Source organism: Megascapheus bottae, chromosome 16 (genome assembly GCF_031878675.1).
Source record: "Megascapheus bottae isolate mThoBot1 chromosome 16, mThoBot2.hap1, whole genome shotgun sequence".
In the NCBI taxonomy this organism is placed as follows: domain Eukaryota; kingdom Metazoa; phylum Chordata; class Mammalia; order Rodentia; family Geomyidae; genus Megascapheus; species Megascapheus bottae.
The window spans coordinates 16,870,179-16,885,798 of NC_143524.1; the positions used below are offsets into that span (position 1 = coordinate 16,870,179).

A 15,620-nucleotide genomic window follows, 5' to 3' on the forward strand; every position below is an offset into this window, starting at 1 on the left:
AATTACAGTTGTGAGCCACTGGCACCCCATGAATACATAATTTAGTTAGGGACTCTCCTTATTTATTGACATGGTATGATTATAAAATGCCTTTTGTTTAATTCTTTCCCTGACTTTTATGTGCTGTCTCTCTGGCAGAAAAGTTTTCTGAATATGGCAAAGGTGTGATCATGCTAAGTGTTCTAAGTCTAGTTTTTATGTTACTACATCAAGGTATGCAATTTATCCAAAACTACATACCTTGAATTTATACATCTGTCATAAAGACATTCTGTATTTCCATCTACATGTGGAGAGACATTGAAAGGCCTTCACAAATCTGCCCTTGGTATAATACTTTGGATACAAATTTGATAATGAACAGTATCAATTTTTTCTATGAGAACTAATTCTAGCTTATACAATATCTATAATACTACTTTTAAGTTGTTTTAAATCCTAGAAGTCTATAAGATACTTGTTTTTAAATTAATTTTCAGATCATTTATTTAATGTACAGTGAACCTATATGTACCTGTCATGTAGGACATGATATTTATTTTGTTTTGATTCATTTTTTCTTTTTTTGGTACCAGAGATTAAACCCAGGACATTGCACTTGCCATTTGGAAGTCTGCATACAATGAGCCAGGATCAATTCTACATGATTTACATAGATATTAGACCACATTGTTGTCATTTTTTAAAATTGAGAAACCTTAATAACCTCCAACTTCTTATCAATTTTAGAAACACTTGCATTTAATTATTCATTTAAAGTTTATCTCTAGAAATTTCAAAAATAGAAATTTTGCATTTGTAAATATTAAAAATTTTTGTCCATATCTCCCCACCTTTAGGCAACTGTGGTGCTAACAATGGTAACTGTATTCTTTATATAGGACTATACTCAACAGAGGCACTATTTTATTAATGCATGCAGTATAAATAATGAGAGTGTTCAGCCAATGGCTATCATTATTATTAGTTCCCTTTCTTCTGAAGTAACATATTCACTGTAGACAAATTTCAGTCAGAATCATTTGCAAAGAAGTACTGATATCTGTTGTGAATCTGTGAAGGGTAAGACAGCTGCTTTTGGTTTTCAATTGTGCCCGGGGGTAACTTCTACTGTGCATTCTTCCCTCTAATCTCAATGGAGGGCTGGGTGTAAAATCCTGGCAATCTGTGAGCCCACAGATGTGTGGTGATTGTCATCCTCTTGCTTTTACAACTCTGTTCATCCTGGTAGCCTCTAGTGGCCTAGAGACAGGGACTTGCCATTTGCATCCAAAAAGAAGCAGATGATAGCCCATATGTATAAAGCTTTTAAAGTGATAGGAAGTCTCAGCATCAATCTCTTTGAGCCTCGCCTATTCCTTTAGCCAGATGGAACTTGGCCTCTCATGTAATCCAAGGAGGTAGCTACATTTTTCTTTATAGCGGGAAGCCAAAAATGTGGAGGAAGGCTAGGGGTCCCGTAAGGCTGTTCTTTTTACAGTTAATCACATTGTGCTATTCCATCAAAATGTTTTTACAAATGGTGAAGGATGTTATTCATGTTCTATTAAAAAGATACCTAATTATGACATTAAATACTGCAAAATAAAAGTATAGGTCATCTCTTTATTAGAGCACACATGATCCCATAACACACAAAAACAGAGGCTTTTATACCTTTATAATAAATGACTTTCCTTCAAGTTTTTTTTTTTGGATTTTTTTTTTGGACTACTGGTTGGACTAGGTACAGGTCAAGCAGTGAAGAGATTGGATGGTATACCCAGGGAAGTTGGCAGAATGGTAGCAACATGACTCAGTTTTAATGAGAGTTGGCACTCCTAGGGAGGGAATTTTATTTATCAACTCTGAGAAGAGGTGTCCACGAAAAAAATCACAGAGGAAATAAAAGTAGCTTGGGTGAAAACACAATGTGGTTTCCCATGGACAGCAATCAGGGCTCTTCTGGAAAAAAAAAATTGTCTCGCTAAGACAGAAGTTGTGGACTCCATAGGAGAATCAAACTAGATAATTTGAGTGCTGAAAGGAACATATGCAGTATAACAAAAGAAGAAACTATTGGTGATGTGAGTTCCCAAATTCTTACTCTCTAGAACAAAGAAAAGAAGAAATAAATAACAGAAGATGATGAGCAAGAGTTTTCTAAAGGCCACAGTGATATAACCAGTGAAAGCTGTTGAATCCTCCTTCAGTGAAAACTCAACCTCTTCCCACATTGTTGTATTGCTATAAATCACATTTATCCCAATGAATTTGGTCTTTACTGAGTTTAATATTCTTTGGGAGTCTGTAACTCAACAAAAATTACAAGGACATGGTAAATTGGGCAGTACCTACAATATAATAGCAATTTAAAAGAGATACATGTACCCACTACCTGACAAATGTAACTGTAACCTCAACAATAAAATACATGACCTCAACAATAAAATACCATTTAAAAAAGAAGATATACAGTTCAGTGGATGAATGGATAAAGAAAATGTGATGTATATGTATATATGTATGTCAGGTGTGTGTATATATATACATATATATGTGTCTGTGTGTGGTTTTATATAATGGAATCCTATGTTTCCATCAGAAAGAATGACATTGCCCCAAGTGTAAGAAATTGAAAGACTTGAAAAATATATTAAGCAAAGTAATTCTGACCAAAAGAAACATAGGCTGCATGGTTTCCTTCATTTGTAATGATTAGAACATTCCTAGACATTTACATGCGAGCTCAATGGATAGGAAAAGTTGATGAGTGGATCAACAAGATGTGGTATTTGTACACAATGGAATTCTATGCTGCTGTCAGAAAGAATGACATTGCCCCATTTGTAAGGAAATGGAAAGACTTAGAAAAAATCATATTAAGTTAAGTAAGCCAGACTCAAAGGAACATAGGCCCAAGAGTCTCCCTCATTTGTCAAATTCAGTAGAAACCTTGGGCTCTCCTAGCAGAGATTTACAATAGAACAAAATCTAGAGACATTAGGCCAAATAGTATGACACTAAATGTAAGAACCTCCAGAATAAAGAAACAAAAGCCATATAATGAGTGATTGTTGTCCTTAATGTACTATGTTATCTCTCATCTCTTTTGCTGTCCCTTGGTTATCTCATACTGTTATAGTATCTCACTTCGTTATCTGATATATTGGATATATTTGTATTTGGTTATTTGATATTGGATAGGGAAGGGGGAAAACAAGATGAGAGGTGGGGGAGGGGGTAGGGAAATGGGGACCATGTCATGAGAAAGGGTATCAATGTTTGTAAAGTAATGCACCTTCTACCTGGTGAATACAATGTAACCTTTCTATTAATTACAATAAAAAAGAAAGAAAAAAAATAATTCTTAGGAGAGGTTCATAAGGGCTCATTAGCTATGTGCTTATAATCATATAATAATTCTAATTGATCTAAACTCTAAGAAATGGAAACCGTTTTCTTTATTATACTGTGTACAGTATAATAAATTTTTAAATTTTTCCCTTTTGTAGCATGAGAAGAATGAAACATAATGTATGTGAAAGTTTCAACTGAATTGTCTCAATAATAATTGAGGACTTTACCCTCAAAAGAGTACTGCATTTGCAATTCTATCCATATGTTTGATCTTCTAAGTGTTCTGAGAAAGTAGGTCTTCAGTTCCTTATCTCACATACAAATATACTGACACCCAAAAGCAGTGAGCACCCTACCTAAAGTATATGCCTGTTTGTGTATAATTATTTCAAAATACATGTTTAGATAGCTTTCATGATATGTACTGTACAAGACTATTAGGAAATGGCTGTGAACTAAATACTCAAGGTTCCTCTCATAAAATAAGCCAAATTTCTCTGAAAGAGGACAGGTTAGTAAGTATTAAATATAATAAGCCTGAGATCATTCATGCTATTTCAGATGTTTGCTACTGTGGAAGAATTGAAGTAAAGAATTGTTTGCAGTTACTGGAACCAGGGGTAAAATGAAAGGAGAAAATAACCTTTGCATTTTGTAGTGGAGTTGGTTACAACTTCTTTTATAGGATCACATTTGCATTGAGATATGTCAAAAGAAAGGAGAGAACATGAAAAGAATTTAAGGAAGAACCTTCTAGAAAAAGGAAGAAGATCAAATACCCACAACATAAAGATAGTGTTGTAAATAAGGAATAAAAAAAACCATAAAATTTCTAGGAAACAAAGCATCAAGTTGTGCAGTTGAAAAGAATGTCTATTTAGGGCTTCAAGGAACATGAAACTAATTTAGGTTTTATGCTAAATGATATTACACAATGTAAGAATTGAACCAGGAAAATTATTATTTGATACATATTTTTTTCTTTTCTTTTTTTTAAAGGATAATTGGGTTTGTGACAGTTCAATAGGAAAGTATGTGCCTGGAATTTACGAGATCAATCTCTGTGTTTAATTCATACTACTGAAAGAAGAAAAAATATTCTAAATTAAAGAGATACACACTTGTTATCCATAGAAGCAATCAAAATAAATGTCAGTAATAATACAAGTTATCTTTGTTAGTTATAGTATAAATAATGAGATCTAGTAGACATTTTTGTTTTATAGAACATGTGTTTTATAGAACATGCTGATTGATTAGAAGTAGGGGGGAGGTAAATGTAAGAATGTAGAATTATTTATTAATGTTGGCATAATTTCCCAGATCATTATTGGCGCCATTTCGTGAGATGAGGAAAGCAAAGGAAAGAAGACTGTAGAAATGGAAGGCAAAGTACTGAGTCCTCAGTTCAGTATTTTGAAGGGCAGATAGAAATATAACTTAGGAGTTCTTAGCCCAGCAAAATTATTTTATAGAATATTGACAAGGAGAAGACACAGAGACAGACACAGAGACAGACAGAGCAATTGACCAGGGTCCAGGCTCAACTCTAGAGTGCTCTCTCACATCCATAGCTCAGACAAAGAAGTAACTGGCAAGTATAATGAGTGATTGTTGTCCTTAATGTACTGTTATCTCTCATCTCTTTTGCTGTCCCTTGGTATCTCATATTGTTACAGTATTTCACTTTGTTATCTGATGTATTGCATATATTCGTATTTGGTTATTTGAAATAGGATAGGGAAGGGGGGAAAACAAGATGAGGGGTGGGGGTAGGGGGGAGAGAAATGGGGAACAAGACATGAGAAAGGGTATCAATGTAGGTGAAGTAATGCACCATCTATCTGGTGAATATAACATAACCCTTCTATTAATTACAATAAAAATATATGAAAAAAAGAAGTAACTGGCAAAAAGACAAGTATTCTTATGGGAAAAGAAGAAGGGAAACTTAGTGACACAAAAGCCAAGAATAGTATGTCCATCTTTGTTAATTGCTACTGGAAAGTCAAGTGCAAAAAGGCCATGTAAGTGAGCCTTATATTTATCCTTGCAAGCATTGCTGGTAATAGCTATAGCTGGAATGGAAATAAATATAGGGATTTGGAGATATGTTGAATGAAGTGAGATAGTGGAGGTAATGATAGTCAAATTTTTCATAGTATGGATGTGTGTGCATGTTGTGTTTCTGTGTGTTAATGTGTCTGTGAAGTGAAGTAAAAAATCAGTGGCTACGAAGAACGTAAGAAGAGCTGTGCTTGGTTGAGCTCATCTGTTTATAATACTCAGGAAAAAAGGGGGAAAACAATTTAGACAAGAAAACAGAAGCACAGATTGTGTAGTCAATGATACAATTCAATTACTTTAGAAGTCGTTCAAGTTCAAAATTAGGAGCAAGATCTCTGGCTGATTTTAAAGATGTTTTGGGGATGATTACACAGAGGAAAAAGTACTGAAAACAGTAACAAGTAAACTGTGAAATGGAGCATATATTTAGGAAACTGCTGATAGATTATGTCATAATTTTCATACCTATCAATTTAATCAAAGCTGAAACAGAAACTATAATGCTAATATGGAAGTAGCAATAATAATAGCATCATGCTACTAGTTTGTGGGTATAATCAAAATATTTTAATGTAAAATATTATGAGGTTGTATAATACACTATGATATACAATGTAATTTGTAAATTTATTACTTTTATTATACTTATTTATAATTAAGAAAATATGGTGATCATATTAACACCTCTTCCACGAACAAATTTGCAGTTTCTATTGTATTTCATGCATTATAAATGAGGAAGTAAAGCATTATAGAAACTAGTAATTTACAGAAATAGTATGGGGATCCAAAGATTAACTAATGCCTCATCCTTCCAAAGAATTGAAAACCTTGCCCCAGGCCAAAGGAAGTGATGGCTGCTTGCATACTGGTGAGGTCAGAAATAAATAATTTTATCAAAATCTTTCAGGGACAGAATAATATCCAAACACAGCTTCTTTTTAAGATCCTGTATAATTAGATTCACACATTCTGTACCTTTCCTTTTGCTCTTTTCCCCAAAGTTGAGATGTGGATATCAAATTATCAGAAGCATGTGCCATTCTATCTGCAAATGAGAAATGCAGAAAGAACAGTAATACCCAGTGCAAACCTACATTGTTCACTGGTTTGATAATATTTACTATTTCAGAAGGCAGCTCTGCTTGTTCTTCTAAACAAGAAATTTTACATGTGTCACAGGAAAGGGTGGCACAATATATTGGGATTGCTTTTTTTGGAGAGAAGCTAAAAATATGCAACCTATTTATCAGTCACAATAAAGTCAGCATTACAATTATCTCATAATCTCATCAATACTGAGGGAGAGAAAGCAAGAGAGAGAGAAAAAGTTAAAGAGAGAGAGAAGAGTATCAGTGAAAATGAAATAAAGAAATATCCAGTGTAGGCACAAGAACAGGCCTGAAGACCAATGGAATAGAACTGAGGACCCAGATATTAAACCACAGACCTATGGCCACCTAATCCTTGACAAGGGAGCCAAATAAAATAGAATGGAAGAAAGACAGCCTCTTCAACAAGTTGTGCTGGCAGAACTGGTTAAGCACCTGCAGAAAACTAAAGTTGGATCCTTCTTTGTCACCTTGCACTAGAATTAACTCCAAATGGATCAAAGGAGGTAAAAGCTGACACACTGAAAACTTTACAGGAAGGAATAGGAGATACACTAGGCCTCCTTGGCACAGGTCGAAACTTTCTTAATAAGGACCAAGAATCACAACAAATCAGAGAAAGGCTGGATAAGTGGGACTGCATTAAACTGCGGAGCTTTTGTATGGCAAAGGACATAGCTAGTAAATTAATTAGGAAGCCTACAGAGTGGGAGAAAATCTTCACCAACCAAACAACGGACAAGGGCCTCATATCTAAAATATATCAACAGCTCAAAAAATTGAATCACTCCAAAACTAATCTCCAAAGTAACAACCATCCCATTAAAAAATGGGCCAAAGACTTAAAAGAGAGTCTTCTCTGAAGAAGAAGCAAAAACAGCCTATAGACACATGAAGAAATGCTCAAAATTTCTGATCATAAAAGAAATGCAAATCAAAACAACTCTAAGATTCTACCTCACTCCAGTTAGAATGGCAAGGATCAGGAAAACGAATAATAACAGATGCTGGAGTGGATGTGGCCAGGAGGGATCACTACTACACTGTTGGTGGGAGTGCAAACTCATTCAAACACTATGGAAAGTAGTGTGGCAGTGCCTCAAAAGGCTAAACATAGAACTCCCCTATGACCCAGCAATTCCACTACTTGGCATTTACACAACCATCCAGAATCTAGGGCATACTAAATCCACTAGCACAACAATGTTCATTGCAGCACTATTCACCATAGCAAAGACATGGAACCAACCTAGATGTCCCTCAGTTGATGAGTGGATCAACAAGTTGTGGTATTTGTACACAATGGAATTCTATGCTGCTGTCAGAAAGAATGACATTGCCCCATTTGTTAGGAAATGGAAAGACTTAGAAAAAATCATATTAAGTGAAGTAAGCCAGACTCAAAGGAACTTAGGCTCAATGGTTTCCCTCATTTGTCATAATCAGTAGAAACTTTCGGCTCTACTAGCAGAGATCTGCAATAGAGCAAAATCTTGATACATAAAGCCATATAGTATGAAGCTAATTGAAAGGACCTCCAGGATATTGAAACAAAAGCCATATAACGAATGATTGTTGTCCTTAATGTACTATGTTGTCTCTCATCTCCTTTGCTGTCCCTTGGGTATCTCATATTGTTACAGTATCTCACTTTGTTATCTGATATATTGAATTTATTTGTATTTGGTTATTTGAAATTTGATAGGGAAGGGAGGAAAACCAAGACGGGTGGGGGGTGGGGGGAAGGGTAATGGGTACCAAGACATGTGAAAGGATATCAATGTATGTGAATTAATGCACCATCTATCTGGCAAATATCATGTAACCCTTTTATTAATTACAATAAAAAATTTAAAAAAAAGAAATAGCCAGTGTATAGCCAGTTTGTTCCAATGCTCAGTTCTGTCATAAAAGATAGACTTCTTAAATGGATAGAGAAGGGGGAAAACAGATGAGGGGCCGGGGTGGTGGGAGGGAAATGGGGACAAGACATGAGAAAGGCTATCAGTGTATGTGAAGTAATTCACTTTCTATCTGGTGAATATAATGTAACCTTTCTATTAATTACAATAAAAATATATGGAAAAATATAGGAAGAATGTAATTAATAAGAATGATATTTAACTATCATCAAAGATATTAGAAATGATCACTTTTTGAAATGCTTCTCTGATAATGTTTTTGGCTTTTGAGATATATTGTCAGAAACAATTTATCTTTTCTCTGTGGCATCATTTGCATGTTTATTTTCCTACATGGTTATATTAAATTCTTGAATCATTTAAGTTTGAAAAAAAAAGATAGACTTCCTAACAAAGCGTATAAGATGATGATAAGAAAAGAGAAGACAGTGCCATTTCTTATACTTTCAGGAGAAAAATAGCATCACTGGCAGGTACAATATCAGAAGGAATCTTCTCATTTTGAGTAGGAAATTGATTTCTGTAGTTCTTGGCCATCTCTTGGAGAAAACTGTTTAGGAATGTCTAGGAGGCACCAGAAGAATTTGGGGAGAGGATACTCAGAATGTTATGGATATCTTGAGTACAACCACATCGAGTTTTCTTAAAGGTATTAAAAGGTGTATTTAAAAGTCACAAGATTGTAACCCGGGCTGGGAGTTTGGCCTAGTGGTAGAGTGCTCACCTAGCATGCACGAAGACCTGGTTCAATTCCTCTGTACCACATATACAGAAAAAAATGCAGAAGTGGTGCTGTGGCTCAAGTGGTAGAGCTCTCGCCTTGAGAAAACACAAGGACAGTGCTCAGGCCCTGAGCTCAAGCCGAGGACTGGTTAAAAAAAAAAACTCGTGACCCTTGGGATTATTATAATTTTAATATAAACATAGCTGTCTTTGAGAAACTCAGAGGAAGAACAGCATTTAAAGATTGGGTCTATCTCAAACAAGTGTACGAACTTGATCCTCTCAATTTTCTTTTTTTTTTGCCAGTTCTGGGGCTTGAACTCAGGGTCTGAGCACTGCCCTTGGACTTTCTCAAGGCTAGAGCTCTACCACTTAAACCATAACACCATTTCCGGCTTTTTCTATGTATGTCATACGGGGGAATCAAGCCCAGGTCTTCACGCATGCTAGGCAACCACTCTTACCCCCAGGCCAAACTCCTGGCTGGTCCTCTCAATTTTCTACAATGCAGATTTTTTTTTTCTGGGAAAATTTCTACTTAGGGAAGGGATGGTTTCCTTTGGCCTCCTACTATCCATTTTGAACATTATTTTTTTCCTACCTTATGAAGTGGTTCAATTTTTGAAAAAAAATGCATTGATTTCAATTGTAGGCATACCCAGTAGATATTTCTGGAACCAAAATGAAACAAAACGTCAAAGTACACATGACATGTGACTTATTCATGAGTGTTTATTTGGAACTCTAGTAGATTTATCAAAAACAACAACCATTACATTTGTGAATTTACCTGTTGTTCCAGAACTATCTAATTGCTTCACCAAAAGATATCATTTTAAAATTTCATTTCATTTTCATTTCATATATAACATAACATACATAGATAGTAAGTACATTTTTAAATATTTTTTTCTTTGTATTTTTTTCCTTTTTTTTGCCAGTCCTGAAGCATGAACTCTGCCTGGGCACTGTCCTTGAGCTTCTTTATTCAAGGCGAGAACTCTACCACTGTGTCACTTCTGGGTTTTTCTGTGGACATGGTACTGAGGGATGGAGCCCAAGGCTTTCTGCATGCTAGGCAAGCACTCTACCACTAAGCCACATTCCCAGGCCTTGAGTATACCACTCTAGAATATTGAGGACAAAGTCCAACCTGTAATACTGCGTCCATTCCTCTACTCTCCACGCAGGCTATTGTGTTCATCATGTTTCCATGACGTGAGACAATCAAGCCTCCAAAGAATAGTGTCATTTTGATTCACAGTTTTGTAAGTTTCAGCCCATAATCAATTGTCCTGATTGCTCTGAGCCTGCCATGGAAAGCCCTTATGGGAGCCAACAGAACAAAGCCAATTAAGGGCTGCGTAATGAAAGTCAGAAAGAGATTCTGGGGTTTCACCATTCACTTCAAGGAAATGTCTCCAAAGAGCTAGTGAATGTTCACTAGACCTCACTTCTTTTTTGTTCTGTGCCTATACTATTGCTTAAATTCAAAGCCTCCTACACCTACTTGATCTCGTCACTAAAGCACCGTGCTCTACTTTTTGATCCATACCTCCACTACCAGTTATGTGTTGCTTCATTTAGAGAATCGCAAGGATTTTGCTGTCTGGATGGCTTTCACTTGGGATACTCAGATCTTAGTCTCCTAAGGGCCTGCAGAGCTTGGCTACACACTGCTTCCTGTATGTTCTTCCCTATCAAGTAACACCAAGTTAAGGAATAAAATTTTAATAGATGGGAGATTGAGGAGATACCAGATCCAAACTTATGTATATATTATAGCACGATGAATTTGTCCTGGTTTGCCAAATGTAGCAATGTATCCTCTAAAAGTACTTTCAAGGAACAGTATATTTCAATTTCAATAGTGCCAGAAAAAATGGCACTATCTAGTAAGTTAATTCTTCTTTTTTATTTTTATTATAGTGTATAAAGAGATTACAGTTATATTGCCAGATAATAGGTGCATTACTTCTCACACATTAATACCACTTTTCATGTTTTTGTCCATTTCCCTCTCCCCAATCCTCCCTTCTCTTTCAAATTTCAAATAAACAAATATATATATAATATTCCAGGTAACAAAGTCAGATACGGTAACAATATGAGATTAACCAAAGGTCAAAAAAAGAGAAGAGAAATAACATAGTATATTAAGAACAGTAATCACACACGATAAAGCTCTTGTTTCCATATCCTGGAGATACTACACACCTAGGACTCACCTAGCAGAGGAATACAATAGCACAAAATCTAGATACATTAGGATGAGGCTAAATGAAAGGATCACCAGGATATGGAATTCTTCTCTTTTTGTAGACTACTTTTAGTATTTCTTCTGACTGATACATTGCTGTGCTAATTATTTATAGAAGTATTATATTGCATAGGAGATTTTGCACACTTTGAGCCAGAGTGTGTGGGGGGGACCATTTAGAGCTATCTAGAATATTCCCAGTATTTTCTGCTGTAAAATACTTAGATGAAATAAAGTAAAAATAAGGGAAGTTTTCTGAATCAACTAGCTTATGATTTATCCAATTGTAAACTGGACTAGTTCAATTGGATAATACATGTTTAGGGAACAAAATACACGGTGGAAGAAAAAAGGGTGCATTTACCTGTGCTAACACAGGCTTCAGCAAATGCTTATTAGGCAACTAATGGATGCACTCTTGAGTGTTGTCAGTAAAGGAGAAAAAAACCAAGAGTGGTTGTGAAACTTCAATTATGCAGTATATATTCGAGGGATGTGAGGAGTTTAAGTAATATATAGGTCACTAGAAAACCTAAATCTCTTCGATGCCTATATTTAAACCAAAGGTTTAGAATATTTTTTATTCTACCAAAATATTTCTTGTTCTCCTGAATGTGTTTGCATTTTGACATAATATTTTTTATTTTGCATTTTGTAATCTAAGGGTAAAGATAGATTCAAAATGTATATATGTATATATACATGTATGTGTATTTATACGCATATATGAATATATATGTTAAAATATAATCTTTAGAATTTTATTTTTTTTGCAGTCCTGGGCTTGAAATCAGGGCCTGAACACTGTCCTTGGATTTTCTCAAGGCTAGAGCTCTACCTCTTGAGCCTCAGCACCACTTCCAACTTTTTTCTGTGTACGTGGTACCAAGGAATTGAACCCTGGTCTTCACGCATGCTAGGCAAGCACTCTACCACTAAGCCAAACTCCTGGCCCAGGATGTTATTTTTCACCAAATTAGAAAAAGTAATAAAGGGAAAGGAAATAGAAGCCATTCCATACAAAAATTAAAATGAAACTTTGATATATTAGTAATATTTGGAATGTGGAAGACTATATATTTATATGTAATATATAATACATACACTATATATTAATATATACCAAAGTGTATTTATATGTATTAAAAGAAAACACACCCCATCAGGACAAGATTTTTTCCTTGGTTGATGTTGCCTTATGTTATTCTGCATCACCATGAAAAGCTGTTGTTTTGTTTGTTTTGGTGCCTTGCTTGAGTTGTGAACTAAGGGATGGAGCAGTGTAGTTCTAAGCTTCTTTTGCTAAAGGCTGGTAGTATACCACAGGATTTTCTTCCCTCAGTTTTTATTCTTCACAATTGGTGTAATTTCTATTGTTTTGAATGTTTGTCTTATAAGAATAATGCATCTGTTTTCTCATTTTATTCTGCATTTTAAATTTTGTTCATTTTGTGATGCATTTTGCTTGTTTTTGTAAAGGTGATGTTGCAGAGACGTTATAGTTCTATAAGTCAGATAAAGAATATATTTATTTTTTTGAACAATGTCACCTCTTCCATCCTTCCCAGGCTTTACCTCCCATCTTCATCCGTAAGTTGCAGACTTCATTTTCAACACTGTGTCTAGTGAGTACCGCTGCATTTGTTCACTCTTTGTCCCTCTGACCCTTCCAAAGACAGATACATGAACAAACAGGACAGAAAGCAAAGAAAACCATAACATCAGCAAAAGTAAAAACTTCTGGTTTCCATTTCCTGCAGTTAATTTCACATACACAGAGGCATTGCGCCTTTGTGTTTCTCTCCTAAGAATAGTCTCGATTGGTCTTGCTGTGACACCTAGTGATTTGTTTAATTTATTTTCCATTATTTAACCTAAGTATCTTTATTATGTTATTCTCCCTTATATTACTTACTTAGAAAGTTCCTAGTCTAAGAAGTTCTAAATAAATAGTGACATTCCCCTCCTCTTCTGCCTTTCCTCCTTCAGTATTATTACTATGTCAACAACCTTATTAAGTTTCCAGGTGCTCTTTACGTGCTTGCTTTCAGTCATGTTTGTCTGTGTCCCATACATATAGACCTCTATTGTCAGCGCAGGAAAATATTACAATATCTACAAGTATACAGAAAAATCTTATTTCAACTACTATTTTTACAAGTACTCACTGCATAACAAAGAATCCTGGCTTTTTAAAAAGACATGAATACAATGAGAATTACCCTACAATATTAACTTAGAGGCTTGTGTAATGGTAGAGTCACACACACCCGATGAACACATATGCATCTGCCTACAGACTGGTTAGCAAAGCCGCACTAACACTGTTCTGTCAAAGGAACATAGCTGCAGTTCTCATGAGAGAACAGCAAAAGAAAGTTTCAAGCTTTTTTGTCAGGTACAGGGAGGTTTCCTTTCAGCCAGCTCAAAGGGAAGTGAATCAGATGTAAAAGGATGAAGCATGATGGTTGTGCATTTGGTTTCAATCCTCCCTGTAGCACATGATCTATCTGAAATGCACTTTCTTCCATGTGGGGGATGAATATATTTTATGTAAATTTTCCCTTTCTGACCTTCCAGTGACTTGCTATGTAATGAATTGGCATTTTTCTACGCGATTGGAACAGATATGCCATTATTTGCATCCTAGGGGACGTCTCATTCATGTGTATAAAGAATCATCTTCTTCACTGGCATACCTTTTAGGCTGAATCTAGAGAAATTCCTAATACTCTACTATCTTGTTATTTATATGGTTCAGAATAATATATACGAAAACTGTCTAAAAATAACTGAGAGGTTAAAATGGTCAGACACAGGCATGGATTATATAAAGCAAAGATTGCCTTTCTGTTCATATTTTAAAAATGTTGAACTGGGAACCGGTGGCTCACAACTGTCATCTTAGCTACTAAAGTGGTTGAGGTCCTAGGATTGTGGTTCAAAGCCAGTCCAGGCTGGAAAGTAGTGAGGCTCTTCTCTGTAATAAACCACCAAAAAAGCTGACGCAGAGTTATGCATGGTTCAAGTGGTAGAGTATTAGCCTTAAACACAAACTCAGAGACAGGATCCCGGCCCACACAACAATTATTTCATATTTTTGTTGATTATGCATTGGGTACTGAGGATAAACAACATACAGTCTGCACCTAGGTGAAGACTCAAATTACTAGAATAAATCGAACTACTATAATCAATGAAAGAGCTCAGTGCTAAGTAGTACTGAAGTTAAAATAACTTAAATTTTCCTAGAGGAATGTAGAAGAGGTTGGTGAAGGCTGGGTCATGAATGTTGGAATAGAATTTAATGAGAAAACATTCCACTTATTGGTACTATGAGCACTTGATTTTTGTTCAGTAGCTCAATTTATGCTTAAGATTGCAAAATACAACAAGTTGCTGGAAGCTCATACCTGTAATCCTAGCTATTCAATAGACTTAGATCTGAAAACAGTTATAGTTCAAAGTCAGTCCAGGATGGAAAGTCCATGGGACCTTTATCTCTAACTAATCAGCAAAAAACTGTAAGTGAACCTAAGTCAAATGGTAACATGGTAGTCTTGAGAAAAACAAAAATAAAACAAAACAACAACAACAAAAAACATCAAGGACAGTGCCCAGGCCCTGTCTTCAAACTCCAGGACAGGCATGCAAGCACACACACATATACATACACACACGTAACCAACAAATGATTAATTTTTATAGAAGACTGAGTTAACTACAAATAAAATACAACTATATGTACATATATTTGTGTATGTCTGTTACATATATTTGCTTTATTTTACACAATAGGGGTAAGTCGTTGTGATTGAAAATCAGGAAGAGCCTTTCAGGCAAAACTCTTATCTGAATTGAAAAACAAAATACAACAATGGGTAACTGAAGAAAACATCTCTAGTTGAAAAGATGACAATAAGAATCATACATCAGTAAATCATACATGACACTGTACTTAAGAAACAGGATCACTGGGGCCGGGAGTTTGGCCTAGTGGTAGAGTGCCTGCCTAGCATGCACGAAGACCCGGGTTCCATTCCTTGGCACCACATACATAGGAAAAAAAAACAGGATCATAGCACAATAGACTCACAGCTCATGGATCACAGAGATGAGCTCATTCACACCATTGGGTCAAGTACAGCAGATGTTTGATATCCTATGCTTGAAATACTTGAAAAAAAAATGTAACTT

General features: G+C 35.5%; 1 long non-coding RNA gene across 3 annotated transcripts in view; it reads left to right on the forward strand.

The window, feature by feature from the left end:
• Window positions 1-15,620, forward strand: part of LOC150052947 (uncharacterized) — a 530,194-nt gene that overhangs the window by 464,535 nt on the left and 50,039 nt on the right. Inside the window, exon 4 of one of the 3 annotated variants that reach the window (XR_016538140.1) lies at window positions 12,992-13,048. The exons of the other annotated variants lie outside the window; for them this stretch is intronic. This is a non-coding gene — a long non-coding RNA (uncharacterized LOC150052947). The remainder of the gene's footprint in view (window positions 1-12,991; window positions 13,049-15,620) is intronic. 3 annotated transcript variants of the gene reach the window in all.